Source organism: Thermobia domestica, chromosome 4, assembly GCF_964235325.1.
Source record: "Thermobia domestica chromosome 4, izTheDome1.hap1.1, whole genome shotgun sequence".
NCBI lineage: Eukaryota > Metazoa > Arthropoda > Insecta > Zygentoma > Lepismatidae > Thermobia > Thermobia domestica.
The window spans coordinates 188,315,914-188,336,960 of NC_137457.1; the positions used below are offsets into that span (position 1 = coordinate 188,315,914).

General features: G+C 34.6%; 1 protein-coding gene across 2 annotated transcripts in view; it reads left to right on the plus strand.

Moving 5' to 3' along the window:
• Positions 1 to 21,047, plus strand: part of LOC145683417 (hemolymph lipopolysaccharide-binding protein-like) — a 708,489-nt gene that overhangs the window by 515,988 nt on the left and 171,454 nt on the right. The gene's annotated exons all lie outside the window — the stretch shown is intronic.

Below are 21,047 nucleotides of genomic sequence, written 5' to 3' on the forward strand. Positions count from 1 at the left end.
TAAGACCTTAAATGGTAGAGATAGAATTGTTACGCCTATTGTATAAGGCGTTGCCTAAAAGTTATGTCCAGGCTTTTGTTTTAAAGGAAGTATCAACCGTAGATCAAGCCATTCATGTGTTACGTTTATTGCATTTAGCTGACATTTATACTGAATCTCATCGGGAAATGAAGAGGAAATGTAGAGAATTAAACAGACCACATAATTTAAAACCTAATATGGGTGTTAGAAAAAATTCGTTTGTCAAAAGAATGTGGACGTATAAACGTAAAATCGGGTGAGATGGTAGACCAGTTGAAGTGAAACGAGCTCGAACGAAATTGTGTGATCACAGACTGCCTACGATTCCCATTCGAATTTTTAATAGAAAAGTAGATGCATTGTTAGACATTGGTTCGCAGATCTCTGTGTTGGCTGAAGAAATGATTCCTCAAAATTTTCCCATTGCTAAGCGAATGCGTGCCACAATTCGTTTGCGCACATTAGGGGATAAGTTAACTCAGTCACTCCCAGTGGTTCGGTTAAGTTTCCAAGCAGGAACCTATGGTCGAAGATCACGTCGTTTATGGTTAAATGTGGCATTAGTTAAACAATCTCAATTAGATGAGAAAATGGTTCTAGGAATAGATTTCATTCAGCGTTACGCAAACGTTATAGGGTTACAGTCTATAACTGTTAACGGCAATCAAAGACAGCCAAACATGAAGTTTCATGTTCAGTATTTGCCAAGCCGCAAGGAACCAACAGAATTAAATGCAGCACATGTTCAGTTTTACAACAAAAATGGTAACCCTCGGACAAATAGAAATGTTAGCTCAACATGAGTACCGCGTACGAACGCTGAAGTAACTCAAAATAGTTTCGAGTTCAATGACTCAGGTTCCTCTTCTGAAGATGTTTGTCCTATTTTGAGGATCAATTGTATTGAAACTCAATCATCCCGTAATTTAATCAAAACAGTCGAGTGCATGCAAATACCTGCTGGAGAAATTGGTTTAGTAAAAATTAAGCCAAGTTATCCTATAGTTGGAGATTATTAAGTGGAACCGAATGATGTTTTACATCGATCTTATCGTGTAATACCACCCACTATGTTTGTGGAAGAGAATGTGTTTGCTAAACTGCCTGTTTTCAATTTGAGTAAACAGAATGTGATTATACCTGACTCTCAAATCGTAGGACATTTAGAAAAATACGTTCCTACACCACAAGTAAGAGTGAACACGATTAAAACCAGCTCAGTCTGCGCTGAGAAAGTTGAAGAATCGAAATCTAAACAACACGATATTGGCAAGGAAATTGACATTTCCCCTGACCTTTCCCCTGAAGATCATAAATAGGTAAAATCTGATCCTACTAACAATGAGGCTCGTCCTTTTGTATTAGTAGACGAGGTGTTGTATCGTAAAACCAATAACGATTTTAAACATTGTGTTCCCCCATGTATGATTCCTGAAGTTTTATCTGGTACTCATACACCATGTCTAGAAGTTGACCATCTTGGAGAGCGAAAAGTGTTTTCTCGTGGCAATGAGCGATTTTATTGGCTTCGGATGGGAACTGACATCAAAAATTTTATCAGAACTTGCCGCGAATGTCAAGAACGCAGGGACCCAAGCACTAAACCATTAGGGTTGCTTGAACCTATCAAACCAATAGCTCCTTTTCATACGTTAAATTTGGAAGTGTCTGGCCCACTGCCCTCCTCTAAAGGTTATAAATATGTCATAACCGATGTCGATATGTTTTCAAACTATGTAGTAGCACAACCTTTAAAAACCATATCAGCAAAGAATGTTGCAAAGTTTTTATTAGAGGATATTATTTGTTATTTTGGTCCACCCCGCCATATATTATCAGACCTTAGTTCTGAATTTCACGCTCAAGTAACTAGCGAAATTATGGCTGTACTAAGTATACATCAAAAGTTTAGTACTACTTATCATTATAGAACAAATTCACGAATCGAGAAATATGATCATACTTTGGCAAACTATTTGAAGAAATATGTGTCTACTTCTCCAAAAGATTGGTTTCTATTTGTTAGAACTGCTTGTTACGCTTAGAATAGTGCGAGACAAGAACACCATCCTTATTCTCCTTTTGAATAGGTGTTTGGTAGAAAGGCAGTATTAGGTAAGGAACTCGAGACTCCATGCCGAACCCCGTATGGAAAACTCGTGAAAAAGAATCTTAGTCGTATAAGGGAATTAGCTCAAAAGACCTTAAGTAGTCAGCAGTAAAAACAAAAAGCCAAAATTGAGAAACATGGGAAAGCCCACATGTATAAAGAAAATGGTCATTAGAAATTTGGCAACTAAGCCGGGGTTGTTTCCTAAATGTATGCAAGGTGCAGCATAGGGAAAATTAATGTTGAACGGATGAAGTTGTATTATTCAAGTTCTCTAGTTCCAAACCAGATCAATCAACTCTCATCGCAAAGGTTAATTAAAATATGTTATATTAAGAAGTAATGCAATAGGCGTAGGAACTTCTAACGTGAAATTCAAAATTGATGCAGGCTTTCTGAAAGAAATGTTATGTTAATACATAAATAAATAAATACATAAGTAAATATGTACCTAACCAATTAAGTAAATATATCTATGTGTATACGAAGGAATAAATAGAGAAAAAAGTTGTTTAGAGGAGTACAGGATTGTTTTGAAATCCATGCATGGTCGGAAACCCTGCTACAAAGAATAAAAAGAAAAATAGAACAAGATGAAAATATATACAACTAAGAAAATAAATTGATTTCCTTAAATAGGTATAAATTCCTCGTGTAGACTAGCAGACCAAAGACAGACAGGCAGACAGAAAAAACAAAAAAACCCGAAGTGAAAAAGAAAAGAGAGAAGTGGATAGAGAAATGAAAAATAAAAAGATTTATTTGTTAAAAGTAAAACTTCCGTTAAAAGCATTGAAAATCGCATTAATGAGAGAGAATAAGAATTAAAAATAGGATACGCCTTCGTATTTTATAGGTCCAGATAGGCTTTTGCCTTCGCAGCCTCCGCTAAGCTTGGTGGACCGTTGCCTTATTGGCAAGACGGAATAAAACACCTCAATAACGTTTTCGAATTAAGTATGCAGTTCTAAGAGTATGACCTAAACTAGATTTTAGTATGAGTGGAAACGACATACATGAAAAGGTTTGGACCCCCGTGCTTTGGAAATCATCTTTACTCGTGAGCCAGGTCGTGTTTGAATGAAGTTGACAGACTACTTAAATGGTATGAATTGCTAAGGCGCAAGCAGGTTTACGCGTCCCCTCTGATGCTGCCTTGGAGCTCCACAATGTGGAATGTAGTCAACCCAAGTTAAAATCAATCGACAAAGAGCATAAAATCGCGGAGAACAATGATTTTATACTAATAAAGTCCGTGGTATAAGAGGTCAGTATAATAATAAGAAGCCAGCCGTGAAAGACAGTGGAAGATAACGTGAATAACCGTAAATAATAGTGGAAGGCCGATTACCAATGAGGATAGAACTTGAAATGCGCGACCTGTAGATAATACTCAAAAATAAGTCAGTCTTGGTAATTGTTTTCTTTTATTTTATTCATTGTATTTCTTTATTTTATTTTCCTTCCTTTTGGTGTTTGCTGTAATCAAGCAGTGAGAACGTAGTTTTCATTTGAAAACAAAAGCAAAGACAAGAAAAGAACACGAGCGACACCAATCTTAATTTTGTATAATCATGTTTTGCTTCCTTTCACAGATAATGCCTCTATTAATTGTTATTGGTCGTAAATAATTTTATCTTGTTTTGTTTGTATTAATGAAATGCAACATTATAGTATATTCTATATAAAGTATTTCTATTTTTTCATTTCACTCAGTTTACCTGTTGTCAGCACCTAATAGTTAATGCTGGACAAGGCAATCATCCTTGCGAAATGTTTCTTGTGCCTTGTTATCGTTTAATTTATTTTGCAAAGGTGTGGCTTAACCACAGCCAAAAAACAAACAATACAAAACAAAATCAAACGGAAAACAAAACAAACCCAAGTGGAAACAAAAGAAACAAATAATCAAAAGAAAAAAGAAAGTTCCTTGTATATTAAACGCTTCCTGTCACTGCTCGACTCTAGTCCTTCGTCTTTCGTCGTTCTGTTCTTGTCTGTTTCGTCAATGTCTCGTCATTTGGCTTCCTCTTCTTTTCTTCTATTCTGAGCGTTATTTTAAGCCTGTATCTTAATGATTTTCCCTGTATGTTTTATATTGTTTATTGTTTCACTTCACTGGTTATTCACCTGCAATGTTAACACTATTTCACCATTTACACGTCTTTCCACTTATATTGCTCATTATATTTTTCACCTGTATGATTATTTTAAATTTTCTTTTATGCTCAAACCGGAGAAAATTTACTTTCATTTACCACTACACAACACAACACTATAATATACTACACAACACTGCACTAAGAATATCATCCACTAAGCACACATATTTCAAACACTGTTATTAAACTTATTTTTCCATTCGCTCGTGGTACTAGGCTGGTCCATTGAACGATAATTGGGGCCCAAGATTCACTCGGAGAACTTAGTGTGTCCCTTGGTCCGAAGTATCCCACCTTGTCGTCATATATATGTTCTCAGCACCACCATCTCGAGACGTTCCCCTCACCATCACACACACACACACACACGCTCCTAGTGCATCCGGAGTTCCTTCCAGTGGTTTACCACGGCGATGCACCAGGCTCTTTCACTCTGTTCCTCGGCCAGTGCGGTGGTTCTGCACTTCCTGGAGTAATCTCCGGTCCGGAGGATCTGTTCACTCACATACTTCACTTCCACTCTTCCTAATCGTTACTGCTTTAGGTTTTATCTTCTTGATGTTCTATATTTTAGCATGCGTAGATTTGAATATTCCATTGTACGTGTTTTAAGGATGTTATAATCTTCTCTACTCTTTACTATGTCTTTTGTATATTTTGTTATTAAGTATTCTCCCTCCTGTATATTTGTCTCTATTTGATGGCACCACAGGACGTGATGTTCAGGTGTTCCCCTACTTCCACAATCACAATTTGGCGTGTTTCTTTTATTAATCCTGTATAAATATTCCTCATACGGTCCATGTCCTGTGATGTAGTGTACTATGCCAGAATTTACTTCTATATGTTTCATGTTCAACCTTTCACGTACGTTTGGAAATATCTCTCTGGTCCGTGTTTTGTTGTCTTCCTTCACCCACTCATCATTCCAATTACTTATTATTATTTGTTCTAATTTTTCGTTGTTAGTCGGTATTAATGTGCTTAGTTTCTGCATCTCCTCTACTTTACCCCTTTTAAGGTAATAGGTCACTGCTCTGTGTTTGACACAAAGATTCGTCTGTTTTTGGCCTAATACTATACACAACGCCATATGCGATGTAGTACTAAAAGCTCCTGTCATTCTTAACATTAAATTCCTCTGTGGTCTATTAATCTGTGCTTTCAATTTCCTATTTTCTTGTAAACGATGCACCCATATACTTGCTCCATAACACATAGTCGCATTTAGTATCATTTCCTGATATAAAGTCATTGTTTTTATAGGTAATCTATATTTATTTGTTGCCAGTGTTACTAATTTATTTACGATTTTCTGCCCTTTTTCAGTCACGTAATCTATATGCGAACTAAACGCCAATTTATCATCTATTTCTATCCCTAGATATTTAAATGTTTTGACTCTTTCTATTTTGTTTTCCTGTATTTTGATTATTGGGTCTCTTTTTAATATTGATCCAAAGATAATATATTTCGTCTTCTTTAACGAAATATATAAAGTATTATAGTTACATACATTATTCTATTACAAATACTGCAGATGGATGAAAATTCACAATTCACCGTTTGCGTGAGTACTATAGGTAGCCCCGAAATACCTGTGTACCTACCGCCCTTCTTTTTGAATTGGCATGTATGTAGGCAATGTACTCTGTTACGAAGCTAGGACTCCTTCTTCCCCCTTTACTTTTTTCCTTTCCGGTCTATTTCCAGCCTGATCCTGCAACGTTCTGTACCTTTTTCAAAGGTCTCACACCAAACAAGTACATGTTTTGTTATGTATTTCATATTTATTAAATAAAATATTGTTTTATACTTCATATTTGTTAAATCAAACATTGTTTCTTTTCTCAACGAACTTACTTCATAACATTATTATCTGCTATTATGTAATAGTGTTCTCTTGCATAGTTACTGCATTCCGGAAGTAAGTTATCTACTTCCTTACTCAACTAACTGTTATCAGCACACACTCTTAGCAAGAGAAAAAAATCTTTATCTACATGTGCATCACTTTAAAAAGAAGAAGGTTCTAAAATATAAAATCACCATCATTACTATTTGAAATTAATGCTCTACTATTGGAATTAGGTCAAGTTGAATAGCAGCAGCCTTACTCAAAAAGTTTTCATGCAATCCTAATACTACTAATACTACTACTAATAATAATAATAAAATACCTATAATTTGTACTGTCTTCTAAGTTAAATAATAATGTTAATGAGCATATATAAGCTATTCACTTTTCGATTTCCCGTGTAAATTGCCATCGATCCCCACTTAATTAAATTCGTTACGTTCAATTGAAGAATGTACATGTTACATAACAATTGCCTTCATTACTCTTCCTATAACAATTATTGTATATAACAAGTATTACTTCCTATAATAAGTATTATTTGAATACCTTCTTCTAATACCACTACTTTCATTGCGACCACTTGCATAGCTTCCTGTGCGTATTTCTTGTGCGCTCAATATTGGATACGCTCCCTCCTTATACTAGTAAGACTTTCGAATCGTTGTAACTACAATTTACTATTGAAAGGAATTTTATTTTTCTTTACTCTAAATACTTTTTTCTTTTAATTTTGTTTCCTTACTATAAGTTCATTATTTTTACTACTTGCTATATCTATATAACTTTTATCAACATTGCGTTAGGAAATTCTGTTTATACTATTGTGTATCATATCAGCCTTTTAGTTGAATGGAAAATTACCTTATTATTTATTTATTAGTTATTTAAATCTTTTAATTGAAAATAGTATATTATAAACTAATCGTGTTTTATTCTATTTTCATGGATCTAATTGACTTCTGAGTGCGAGTTCGGTTTCTTGATAAATGGTAGAAGGCCTAAGAAAAGTAAAATTTGGACACCTCTCCCCTCTTTGCATGGAAATCCTTACTGTACTTTGGACATCAGACTACAACTTCAGGAAGAAATTATCCTTAATTGTGTATAGTGGTGTATTTCAGTGGCGTATTTCATTCTAACCGTGGCATTACATTCAAGTGTTAGATTATTATACTATGTTGTATTATACTATCTCAGAATATAGTTTCTACTTACCACTGGACAATTTTGCCATAGTAATCCATAAGTAGGAAGCTGAAGTAAATCACGCCGACTCGATTATAATATTTCCAAAATGATTTAAATCCCTAACTAAAAGTAGTATTAAACACACTTTTATATTTTAGTAAGAATTGTTGCACTTGCATTTAATATGCATTTCTTACTTAAGCAACACTCACTCACAGACCTACATTACGATCACTTCGCGACTCTCAAGAATAAGAGTAACTACGATGTGCATATCAATCCGCGAATTGCCAACGTTTGACAACGTGGTCAAAAACTTTGCATAATACAAAATATCCGGCATCCGCCCATCCGCTGTATTAAGAGACCAAAAAGAATGGAGACACCTATTACTTTCCTTATATGACGTATGGTGTCCTCCTTAGAACATTAACTCGAATAAGGACTATCCAACCCGACACTTTATTTGTGAATTATGAACACTCAATAACATTCAGAATTAAGCCCCTAATTCCTGTGGATTCCAACAGTAAAAACAAAAAGGAGTATAGAATTACTTCTTACTTAGTTGGAAATTTTGTAAACGTTTTCCTAGCTGAATTGGTACATGCTTCCTGTCTATGCAAATTATAGATAGTAAACAGGAAATGCCTGCGGTTTTAACTAAATCTAAGATTGCGAATAATCGCCTATGGCAATGTACTTTAATGCCAGCGAGAAATCAGTAAAATGTGAATTATTAAAATTCTCTAATTGGCTAAATTCGGTATACCTGATAACTCGCCTGCGACCTCTAGCGGAAGTAAGATCCACTAGGTGTGGAGATTCCAAATCTAACTAAGTAACAACAAGGGATCCTTTTCCTTCGTCGCTCCTTTTGAATACACCTGTAAGCTTTAAGAACGCACGAAAGAGGAGAAAGGAAAGAGAGGAAATCACCCCTTATTCTGGGTTCAAAATGAGAGCACTCATAACGAAACAGGGTTCCAATATTATAGTTTCACCGACATGTAGACTCAAGGCGGCGGCAATATTAAACTATATTCTTGTTGCTTTTGTCATGCCAGAAATAATATAACATCTTGATTCTTCATGATCTTACATACTAGGATTTCATTGTTTAAAAAAAACTAATAAATCAATGGCAGTCAACAATAGTAAGTCAGCCCTCTTAGATATCTCGAGTCTTTATGTAATCAAATCTCTACGTTGCTATCTAACTACAGATGTTTCCATCTAAACCCCATTAATTGTTGTTGTTACTTAGGGTGAATAATTTATAACTATTCACTCATCTTTGTAAACAACGTAACAAGTCGGATTTGCTACGCAATCTACCATCACCTGTGTATTGGCATCTCTTCTTTTCCATTGATGTTAAAACTTTGCTCTTCAATTTGCTAATGTCATTCAATTAGATGCCACAAATGCGTTAATCCCTTAACCAATTGTTGATGTTTCATTCATTCAATCACTTCATAAGCACAATATTGATAATAAAATCTATGTAATGTAATGGAATGATGCGAACTAATTGTGCTCCTGAATTTACAACATTCGTTACTAATTATAGCAATACTAATTCTTACTTCCTTGTGTATTGTTCAATTGTAATGGGGCCCTATTTCGTTGAGTATGAGATGATACACATCTTACTAGATTATAGTATTTACCATACGTAACCGTATATCAATACTTACTTTTAAAAAAGTTCAGAAATTGCCATTAGTGACTCTACTGTACTAAAGAAACTGAATTCGAATCTGAGATAGTGTTCTGAACATTACAAAATTATCGTTCGAATGTTAACAAAACGGTTCTCTGTTATTGTCATTAGTCTAATTCACTCTCCGTCATTAATTTTGCTCTATGTCCTATTTTTGCATATTACAATTCAAATAAAATTTGAATGCTTGTCGTTAAATTTTTATGCTAAGTTCTTGAATTTTTAATAATGAATCTCTGGAGCTGGGGGTTGTTAGTTGTTAATGAACATTATGTACGTTGTTCTCGTGTTAAATTCTTGCAATCGCAGCACTTGTGAAAATAGAGAAAATTGACTTTTTATGCTTAGTGTAATATTTAATTTAAGAATGTAGCATGTTCAATCTGTTATTAACTTTTCAATTTTGATGTAGAAATTCATTCACGTAACGTCTTGCAAATGTAGCATGTACAATATGTCATTGACTTTTCATCTTTAGTGTAGTATTTTGTTCGAGTAACTTCTTGCAATTATAGCATATTAAAATGTTCTTAATCTTTAACTTTGATATAGTACATCAGTAATGCTATATGCTGTGTCAAACTATCATATTCTCGCTAATTTAAGTTAATTATACTCGCTCACTTTCCATTTAGTTGTTATATGATGGAACAGAAACTTTATTCTTGTTGTAAACGTTCTCTGTATTATTGCACAGAAAAGGGGAAATGCGACTATGTTGACAACAGACTTCTACTTATGTGCATGACCTATAGTAGTCTTCATTTGCAAAAGTTGATATATATATATATATATATATATATATATATATATATATATATATATATATATATATATATATATATAATTTCTTCTACGTGGGCCACTCGGAAAGTAAGTTACCCATGTTCCGGCTCCAACGCTCGCTTCTTGGTAATTTTCGAGGTCAAAAATTATGAAGCAGTGGGAATATGACGCTGAATCCAAAGAATGGTTATATTGCACTTTATTGAATAAGCTGAAAAGGTCATTTTGAATTAATATGCATTTTAAAAGACATTTTTCTCTTTTGACTTGCCACGAGCTGGAAACAGAGAAAGGAAATACGTAAAACTTTCTGAAGGTGACTTAGGTTGCTTTTGTTGTGCAATTTTGTGGGAAGTTTACTTGTCGAAGGTTACTCATAGTCATCATACAGAATATATAATCATGATTTTGACAACGTGACGCCGCATTAATGTGAGGAAATTGGTTAAATATCTATGAATAAGTATAGAAATCATGCTATTGATTTCATCCGGCTGTGACAGTACACGTGTGTACATGTGTGTCAGGCCACGTATTCTGGGTGCAGCAGTCTCTAAGACCCAATCAGAATGCAAAAGAGCAATAAGTTTCCATATTTGTGGAGATGATAAAACGGATGAACTGACTGATACGATGCTTGGGTGTGTCCCTCGAAAATAACATAAAAGGACCTCAAGGTCTCAAACTGTTCTTTCTGAAGTTCAGAAGTTCCGAGGTCCAGAAGTGCAGAGGTTCAAGAAATTCGAGACGTCGGTTGTGAGGAGACAGAATCATCGTCAAAGTTCTACGAATTACAAAGACTACTCCTATAAGGTATGTACAAGCACTTGTTGCATCAGTAATTTCAAGTTTAGAGATGTCATGCAGTACTATAAAATGATTTGTCTACCTATCGTAAAACTTCCAAGGTTAAGAACTGTTGTCGCATATTCGTATACCATCTTCCATCTCCAATAACTTAAATATCTGAATAACTTGCCTGTTAATCGATCTATATTGAAATATATAACTATCAAATGAACTATCAGAAATCAAATAACTCTTGTGAATTACTCAATACCCATTATCAGCCATTGTCCCTTTTTTGGGACGTTTTATTTTTGCTATTTTTTGAAAGTGTTTGGAAAGATATTCTTCAAATATTTCATTTCCTTTCATTTGTTTACAGTCTCTTCTACATGATACAGAAGTTACTTGCAAACTTTTAATAATAGGATGGCCAAGATACGGCGCCACGTTATGTAGGATTTGCATTTTTCAGTTGTGCAAACTTTTTTCCGTTTTAGCGTAATTTTTGTACCGCATTTTCCATAATATAACGTTTGTTCTATGACAACATGTATCTCAAAGTAATATGATCGTCTGCTATGGAACATAAATTCATTTAGTTAAATTTCTCATATATTTATTTCAAGCGTCCCAAAATTCGGACATTGGCTGGTTACGTTAGTATTATTTCCTATGTGAGTTATAGTTCAGTCTTATCCAATATTGGTAATTCTAAAGATATAATTAGATGCTGGTGGAAAATAACGAAGGTTGCATTTCGTAGAACACTATGACATTGTATAAGCCTGCCCTCACAATGGGTGAAATTGTGAATTTATTAGAAAAGTAAGATAGTGGTGAGATCGACCCCTGCCCTTTGATGAACAGCAATCAGCTGGAGAAAGAAACAAAACGTGGTTTCATGGATCATAGATTTGATAAAAAAAAATGAAATTCTCATTGTGAAACGGAATCATAACAGAGAGATGAACTAACAAATGCATAAAGATAAGTGCAATATAAGTGTAAAACTCCTTTAGGATAACAATAAAGTAATTTAGAGTTACATGTATGTAAAACAAATAAGTGTGCAAATGTGTATTCATTTGGAACTATTTCATAAATTTCCCAATTTCAAGGACGTTTGTGAAATGCAAATATAAAATGCTTACGTATTCTGCCATTGTCCCAAAAATGGGACGGGTTGTATTTCCTGAACTATATCGGCTATTTCTATTTTAACACTAATTTTGCGTCTTTATATCTCAAACAGTTATGAATAAACACATTTTATGACATTAACAACGATACGAGAGTTTTGGCGGGTAATGGGTTAAATGTTGTTGTATATTACAATTTTAGTTATGTAATAAACTTACTTTTTATAAATAATGTTGTCATTTTCCTAGATTAAACCACCTTTTTCCCATGAAAATCATGGTGTAAATTAATTATAATACTTTTGTGACACCCGCTAATTAAAGCGTGAGCAGTTCTCTAATAAATGTGGAATTTAACGAGCTAAGTAAACAGAAACAGACCTGCATATCATCTCACTAGTAAACACTAATGATGGTGAAAACTAATTCCACACTACTTCAAACCTTTAATGTTACTCTGGGTACATTAACATACATTATTGCCATCACAAAGATTTAGAGATCGGAACACTTCCACAACATTATACTGCCTTTCTTTTACATATCCAGTTACTCAGTTTCCTTTATACAAACATATTCTATACGTGAACCAGAACTAACATTGACAATTATACAATAAACCTAGCCACTTATGGCTCCAATCCAACATTTAAATAACCTGAGCCACTTATGGCTCGTTTTCGACTTCAACACAATTACACATTATTTATCTTCCGTAGTAGCGCTTTTCTTTTGTTAGTCCAATTTATCAACACCTTGTCCGATATTTTTAAGCAGTGTACAAGCATATTCACAAAACTCTAACATCCTCTCGGGGATTACCAGAAGAAAGAGAAAACAAAAATTCAAGCCTTGTATAGTTACAACAAAAGACTATCACTAAGCTAACGGCAACATTTTAAGCTTTTACCGTTCCTTTAGATTTCTTTCTTTTCTTTCTCTCCAATCTTTCTATCTGCTTTTCCATTTCCAAAATCCTGTCATTCATCTCATGTATATTCTGATCCCAGACCTACACTGAAAAAATATAAACTGTAACAGTTTCTGCTTTAGGTACAAGATCTGTTCTTTCTCATTTACATTCTATTGGCTGGTATTTTGATCTTTCTGTCCACCATCGTTTTCTCGATAACTGCTCGACCTTCTAGATCTGTTATTTAACATCTGGTTCTGAACATTATGAACTTCTACTTCTTCTTTGTCTATCAAAAGCATGTACTTTCCCAGATCTTTCTTCCCTTTGTGACTTTTAATGTACGACCTTACTGAGTCTAAACTAGAACTATTCTCTTTGTTTACGCTCCTATGACTGACTCCTACACCTTTTGTCTTAATAAATCTCCCTTTACCATGGTATGCCACTGTATTTCGATTTGGTAAACCGTAGTCTGTTGTTTGGCTAGGCTCCTGATTATCTTCAGTCGATTGGTAAAACTTGTCCCTATACTTAAAATATGATCAACCTCATCCACTCCCATCGATTCTAACACTTCAGTACTGACACCTGTTTCTTTATTATTAGGCCAACTTGCATTGCGGTTACTTTCTACCAGGTCTTCTACTTTCGAATTTTTTTTCTACCTACACCGAAAGTAATGCACATGCTGGTGCGAAGTGGTGCAAACCAGTACAGCGGAAGCAACGCTTCCCATAAACTGGACATTTTTCTCTTATATGTGACTTCTCACATCTATTGCAGCTAATTGTACTTTCAACTTTCTGATTTGGAGAGTGGAATGAAAACGAACGTATAGATCCTTGCTTAATACTTCTTTGTGTACTCAGGCCCCTTGTAGTATAGCTGTGCTGATCTTGCTTAACTTTTAACTGTTTGATTTCTACTTGTAATTGGTCAATTATTAGGTCCCGTTTTCTGAATTCGTTCAACATCCATACCTGAAACTCTTTCTGACTTAGACCTTCAATTTGTTGCATCATCGTCTTATACGTAGATTATTTTCCGTAAGACCGCGCCATTTGTTAGCAAGTTTGACAGGTATTACTTAAATAAACTTTACACTCGAACTAGTAAACACTAATGATGGTGAAAATTAATTCCACCCTACTTCAAACCTTTAATGTATCAATATATCTCTGGGTACATTAACATACACTATTGCAACCACAAAGGTTCAGAGATCGGAACATTTCCACAACTTTATACTGCCTTTCTTTTACATATCCAGTTACTCAGTTTCCTTTATACAAACATATTCTATACGTGAACCAGAACTAACATTGACAATTAGTTATGGCTCCAATCTAACATTTAAATAACCTCAGCCACTTATGGCTCATTTTCGACTGCAACAGAATTACACATTATTTATCTTCCGTATCTTCCGTGTCCAAGCATATTTACTAAACCCTAACAAACATCTTCCATTATTTTTGATGGTTAGTTTCTATGCCGAGTTTCATCCTCTTTACTTAAGGGATTCACAAGATACTAACTAACTCTATGGACTATGGAACCCGGAGGTTCAGTGCCGCGTTCACAAAAGCTCTCCACTGACTTCTATCCTTAGCTAATTCCATCCAGTTTCTACTTTCTATTCCTATCTCTGCGAGATCCATCTTAATATTGTCCTCCCATCTGCGCCTAGGTCTTCCTAATGGTCGTTTTCCTATCGGTCTACCAGTCGAGATTTTGAAAGCGTTTCTACTTTCTTCCATTCTAGCTACATGACCTGCCCACCTAGGCCTCCTAGACTTGACGACCCTAACAATGTTGGGTAAACCGTATAAACTATGTAGTTCCTCGTTATGAAGCTTCCGCCATTCCCCATTCCCGTTCCTCTTGGGTCCGAATATTCTTCTCATAATCCTGTTCTCAAATACTTTCAGTCTATGTTCTTCCCTCAGAGTCAGCGACCATGTTTCACAACCATACAGAACAAGAGGCATGATTATCGTTTTATATATTTTAAGCTTCAAATTCCTTGACAGAATTCGCGACGACAAGAGATTTTGAACCGAATAGTAACACGAATTCCCTGCTTTTAGTCGACATTTAATTTCTTCGTGAATATGATTTTCGTCTGTTAATATTCATCCTAAATATTTGAAAGTACCCACTTTATCAAAAGCATTATTTAATATTTTAACGCCTCCACAATTTGCCGTATTACGGTCCCGACGCACTTCCATGTATTTTGTTTTCTCTGCATTTACTTCTACACCCATGTTCCTGCAAGCGTTCGCAAGATACAGTATCCTTTAAAAACATGTACTTACACCCCTTGGATACATACTTCCTTCTCTCTTACTTTCGTCAAAAAGAGTATTCCAGCTATAATATTATGTCCATGTCGATAATGAGTAACTCAGTTCTACTGTCTTCGTTTATAAAGTATAAATTATTATTATTATTATTATTATTATTATTATTATTATTATTATTATTATTATTATTATTATTACTGATAATCTCAGAGTTCAATGCTGCAACTGAAATTACAGAAAGGATCAGACAGAGAACATTAATCACTAACATTCATCACGAAAATGATGAGGGGGCATTAAGTATGTAGGGTTTGCAAAGGGGTGTCATAAAGAATGTTGGGAATAACTGCCCTAAAACTTTAATTTGTTTTGTATCATTCGATACTATATAACAATACAGCGTATTATCTATAAGAACATCGTACTTCTGGCAAATTACCTCGCTGAATAAGACTGAAGGATCACCGAAGGCTAACATGAAATGGATGCTCCTTACAACTGGATTTTCTTCACCATTAGTTAACTAAACATCATTAAATATAATACCCAAGTATCATTGTGTATGAAGTGAGACTATAGGAAAAATGAAGTTTCCCTCTAACAGTTATAAAAGATAACAGAACCTGGACCCATTAATAATATTAATTCAACTTCTAAATTAGCAGCCTGAAAAGAAACATCCCGCTAAATTTTATTTTTGTGTTTCTGAAGACCGTAGATATTATAGTGGTCTACATTTGCAACAAAGGACATCAGAAATCTTTGGCGTAGAATAAATTTTCAGTTTCAAAAGTATTGTTTACAATCGTGCATCCATGTTTATGTGACAGTGACTAACCCGAAATTTGCAAAGCACACAACTTGTGGTTTGAGGCACAAAACGTTGACATAGAAAACAATTCTAAAATAAGGGGCTGAAGACATCGGTGTTCATGTATATGGCAGAGAATAGCTCGAAAACTGTGAGAGTGCAGAAACGAGTTTGCGTCTCGGAACTTTGGCATAGACATATTTTTAAATTTCTAAAGTACGGGCTGGAGACATACGATCCCATATATTTGAGAATAGAATATCTCAGACAGCATTTGTTTCTTGATAAGGTGTACTTGATGTCTTAACAATTTATGTATATACCTGTAATAGCTTTGAGAGATATTTCAGAGCTCATTTATTTCAACATTAGCGTTAGAATTTTAATAGTGCTCAAAATTATCCTCAGTAGTGCTCACACAGTTAGTAGAACAAGGATTTGAACCGCATATAGTGCCATGTGCTTTTCGTTGCAGGAAAATGTTGTCTGAAAAATTTTCCCAGAATTACCTTCGTCATTCCATTATTTTATCATTTAGTTTTAATTCTTGACTTACTGTATATAATGTTACGTGCTAGTGAATATCCACAATTGTTTCCCAATTATGGTATGATGTTTGATCTCCGTTTAAGGTCCGACAATTACTGCTTGCAGTTAATTATTAACAGTATTCAATTAAGTCATATGTTTTCACTTATTCTTAGATAGCTCAAAGAAAGGAACATATTGCCTATTTAAATTGTAATCCGAATTTTAGAACTGAAGAAAATGAAAAGAAACTTCAAAGGAAGGGTCACAATACATCAAGAAATTCGAATTAAGTTTGCTTTACTTCAAGTGATATCAAGCAATTAAATAAACATGTAATAACATTGAAACTGCTAGTACCTTGGTCATAGATATATGTCCAAATCAATCAGTTCGGCATTTTTATATTTTCTTATTTATTTATTTATTTATTTGATGGTCATTTCATACGTTGGGCTAGCGTCTCTGGTTATAACAGTAGTAGGGAAAATAATGACAAAGAATCACTGAAAAAATGGTTGTTATATTTGTATTACAGAGCATAATCAAATATATCAAAATTTCCTAGAACCAATAATTTAGCAAAGTGGTTCTAAATGTTGAGTAATGGGTAGCATTGGCCTTCGGTGCGAGCCGATTAGGGCTTATTACAAGGGTTATACTTAGACAAGGAAGTATAAAAGTCTTAATAGGCGGCATCGACGGAACCTGACATTTGTAGATTGCTTGGCCTAATACTCGATGAACAAATACAACGATAACACATTTTTCAGGAACCCAAGCTCGGGAACATAGAAAAAAATTGTCGAATGTGGAGAGGGGGAGTAGTAAGCGCACGACTTGAGGACAATTTTTCTGTCCCAGGAGCATGGTGCCCGCCGCCGCCACCAAATTTTGCGCCCCGGGCTACTGCGCCTACCACGGTGTTATGTGGTATGACGTCTTAGGGACACGTGATGTTAAGGTACGCCTCTTTAGGTCACGTGATGTTAGGCCACGCCTTTTTGGGTACGTAGTGTTAGGCCACGCCTTTATGGGGTAGTTTTACCGAGTGGGGTTGATTTTGTTCCCTTTTACGGCATAAAATTTTGGAGATTGTTACCTTTTGATGGAATACAGGTGTATGCATAGTTTACCTTGCGGTATTCAATTTTACCTTTTGCGCCTCAGGCGCCTATAGACCACACCCCGTAAGTCTTTATGAAGTAGTTTTACCGAGCGGGGATTGATTTCGTTCCCATTTATGCCATAAAATTAGGTTATTGTTATTCCTTTTTTACCTTATAGGATGTATGTATAGCCCATTAGTGATACCTGATTTTAACTTTTGCGCCCCTGGAGTGTGGTGCCCGCTGAAATTTGGCGCCCCGTCCCCTCTGGTTGACATAGTTTTACGCTCCGCCTTTATGGCGTAGTCTCACCAATGAGTTTATTTTGTTTCCTTTTATGGGTATAAATTTGAAGAATTTTATTTCCTTTCTAACCTTATAGGGTGTATGTATAGCCTACCTTATTTTTGTTCCCTTTGATACGCCTCTGCGCCAACCTTAGCATCGTCTTTAGGATTACATCATGGGGTGACGTGATGTTAGGTCATGCCTTTTTGTGTTCATATGCTCCACCTCAATGGGATAGTTCTACTGAGGGGTTTATTTAATTTCCTTTTGTGGGTATAAAATTTTGGAGATTGCTACCTTCATTTCTTACCTTATAGGTTGTATGTATATTCCGTTTCCTTTGATGATTATGAGTGATTGATTTTTGAGCCTTATTACGTTATACGAGTATTTGGAGGTGTACTTAGATTATTTCCTTTAATTTGATATGTACCTCGTGATCCATTTTGCTCCTTAAAATATACCTAAGGGATGAACATGGATACCTTAGATATGTTGATTATTATGTTATAGACATTGCAGTTGTTCGATTTCGATCCTTGGTGCTAGTTACAGGAAATTGTAAGTTTAACGTCCCCTCGAGGTTAAGGGAAACGATGATGAGAAATGATAGGACGAAACAGGAGAAAACATGAACTTACTTGCTTGCGGATTGAAGCAGGGACCTCACACATTAGAAACCAGCTCTGAGCAACCGTGCCCATTCGGTGTGAGCAAATTCGGTATGAAAACAACATGGACATGTTACGTTACATTACAAATTTCTGCTCGTTGTTACGCATACGAGTTTGATGCGAAATTGCAGAATCTACTTTTGCGAAAATTATAATGTCAGAACGTTTATTGAATTCTTCTAAGATGTGTGAAAGAGGGCCGATTCCGGATCTGGTTAACATCATTAATTTATATCGTTTTTGTTCGCAGATTAAATAAATATGTTGAAAAGTTTAATAAAAACGTCTTCGTGCATTGGCTTATAATGATATGTTTAGAAGCACACGTCAGCTATATTGTGTTACATGTGCTTACGTATTCGTTGTCAGTATCATTGGCATTGTATGTTTTAACAAGTACGGTGTTTACTTGTCAAATAGTGCGTAATGGTTTACTTTGAAAAGATATATTCATTCTTTGAGAAGGAAAAAAGGGATGAGATGAGGTTATTTTGGACCTAGTTATTAGCTCTCGTTTTCGTTTGTAGAGTAAATTAAATTAGGTCACATTTACATTTTACTTAAATCTGATCGGTTCATTGTAATAACGATTAACCATACTTATTTAACGCGATAATATTGAGTATTTATTTCTTATGACAAAACAAGAACGTATATATGTAACGGTTTACTTTGAAAGAATATATTCATTCCTAGAGAAGGTAAAAGAGGGAAGTGATGAGCTCAACCTAGTTACTACCTTTTGTTTCCGTTCGTGAATAAATAATAATGACGTCATGAGTATAAGCTTTTCTGGGCATTGGTACATGAACGAAGACAAAAATTTCGTGATTGGTGGGTTAATTTGGCAGAACCAAAGTCATAGTCTCCAGAACCAATTTAACATTTGATCACCTAAAATTGCTAAAGATAAAATTTGGGAAGGGAGATTACTTCATGTATTCTCTTTATTGCGTTATAGGCATGCACTGTCTAGATTTGGTCATGAGTTTGATTCTCGATGAGAGCTTATATGACTTTGATATTAACTTAAATTCTTGTGCTGTTTTGGATTTATGCTCTACATAGACGTTGTGTGAGCTCTTCAAAGCAGAATTTGCAGTCACTTTATTTACATATAATGAGGATATGCGTACCTTAATGCACTCCCCTTAAGCTTTCTGATAAGAGAGAACCACGATACTTTAAGGTTACCTTCTTGGTAATGTTGTTAGTTCGTGTAATTTATAACTTAAATATCATTGACAGTTTAGCTAAAATCACCTCAAAATAATTTAGACAAAATTTTTCAGTGAGTGCAAAGACGGAATTGTTTCACATTTAACCGTCAAACCTTATCTGGTTTCAACTGTTCGATTAACAAATAAACGGTTTTCAACTATTCGATTAAAAATAAACGGTTTTTATCTATCCGATTCACAAATAAACGTTTTTTAACTATTCGATTAAATTTTGAGTCTTCACTAATTTCCAACTATTACAAAAGTTCAAGTGAAAATTTGAAACTAAAATTTCTAGAACTCAAAAGTTTAACATCAAAAATATTGAAACTGAAATTTCTTCGCATTAAAATTATCAAACTAATTTTTTCGAACAAAAAAGTTGAAATAAAATTTTTCGAATTCCAAATTTCAAATCAAAGATATATTTAAACTAAAATTTCCAAATTAAAAGTTTTCAAACAAATTTGGGAAAACTACAAATTTTCGAACAAAAAAGATGAAATAAAAATTTTCGATTTCACATTTTTTCAAATCAAAAAATTTCACACTGGAATTTTTGAAACTACAAATGTAAACTAAAATTTTATAAAAATGAAATCAAAATTTTCGAACCAAAAGAAGTTGAAACCAATTTTTATAACTAGAAATTCAAAACTAAATTTTTCATAAAATGAAATGAAGATTTTCCAAACGAAACATTCAAACTGAAATTTTCGAATTAAACGTTTCAACCTGTCAAACTAAAAAAATATAACGAAATTTTGAAATCAAATTTTTTAACCTAAACTTACAATCCAAACTTTTTGAACTGAAAATTTCAGTTTCAAGTTTCGAACAGAAACTAATTCTAAATTTTCACACATTTTTTTGAAAAAAAAGCAGAGGTTTGGAACTGATCACAATTAGATTACACCTTAGAAAAAACGGTTTACAACAATTGAACGTTTCGACTACATTTGCAATCTTAAAATAGAAAGTTCGAAATTTGAACGGTCATAAGCGTTATGATACGAGAAAACCCGAATCCCTACCACAGAACAAACATAAACGCATATTTGCAAGACCCTTTTAAGAGAAGGTTACTTACCACACCGATTCCCATCTGATTAGTTCAAGAAAACTTTAAATCCATCCCGCTTGATTGAAACGAACGTGCTAGCAAGATGCTAAGATCTGTAAATTGTTTCAGGCTGACATTAATTATCTACCGCTCTCTCTCCCCCCCCCTCCCGTAAGGACAAAGTACAGCTCAAGATAGGTTGAATGCAATACGATTCCTTAACTTGGTGACAAATTCCAGTGGCTAAGTTACGACGTATGTTACCTTATCGGTTTCAGCTTATCACCTTGAAAAACAATGTACAGGTTTACGTCTGGATTTTGTAATGAAAACAAATGCGATTTGCT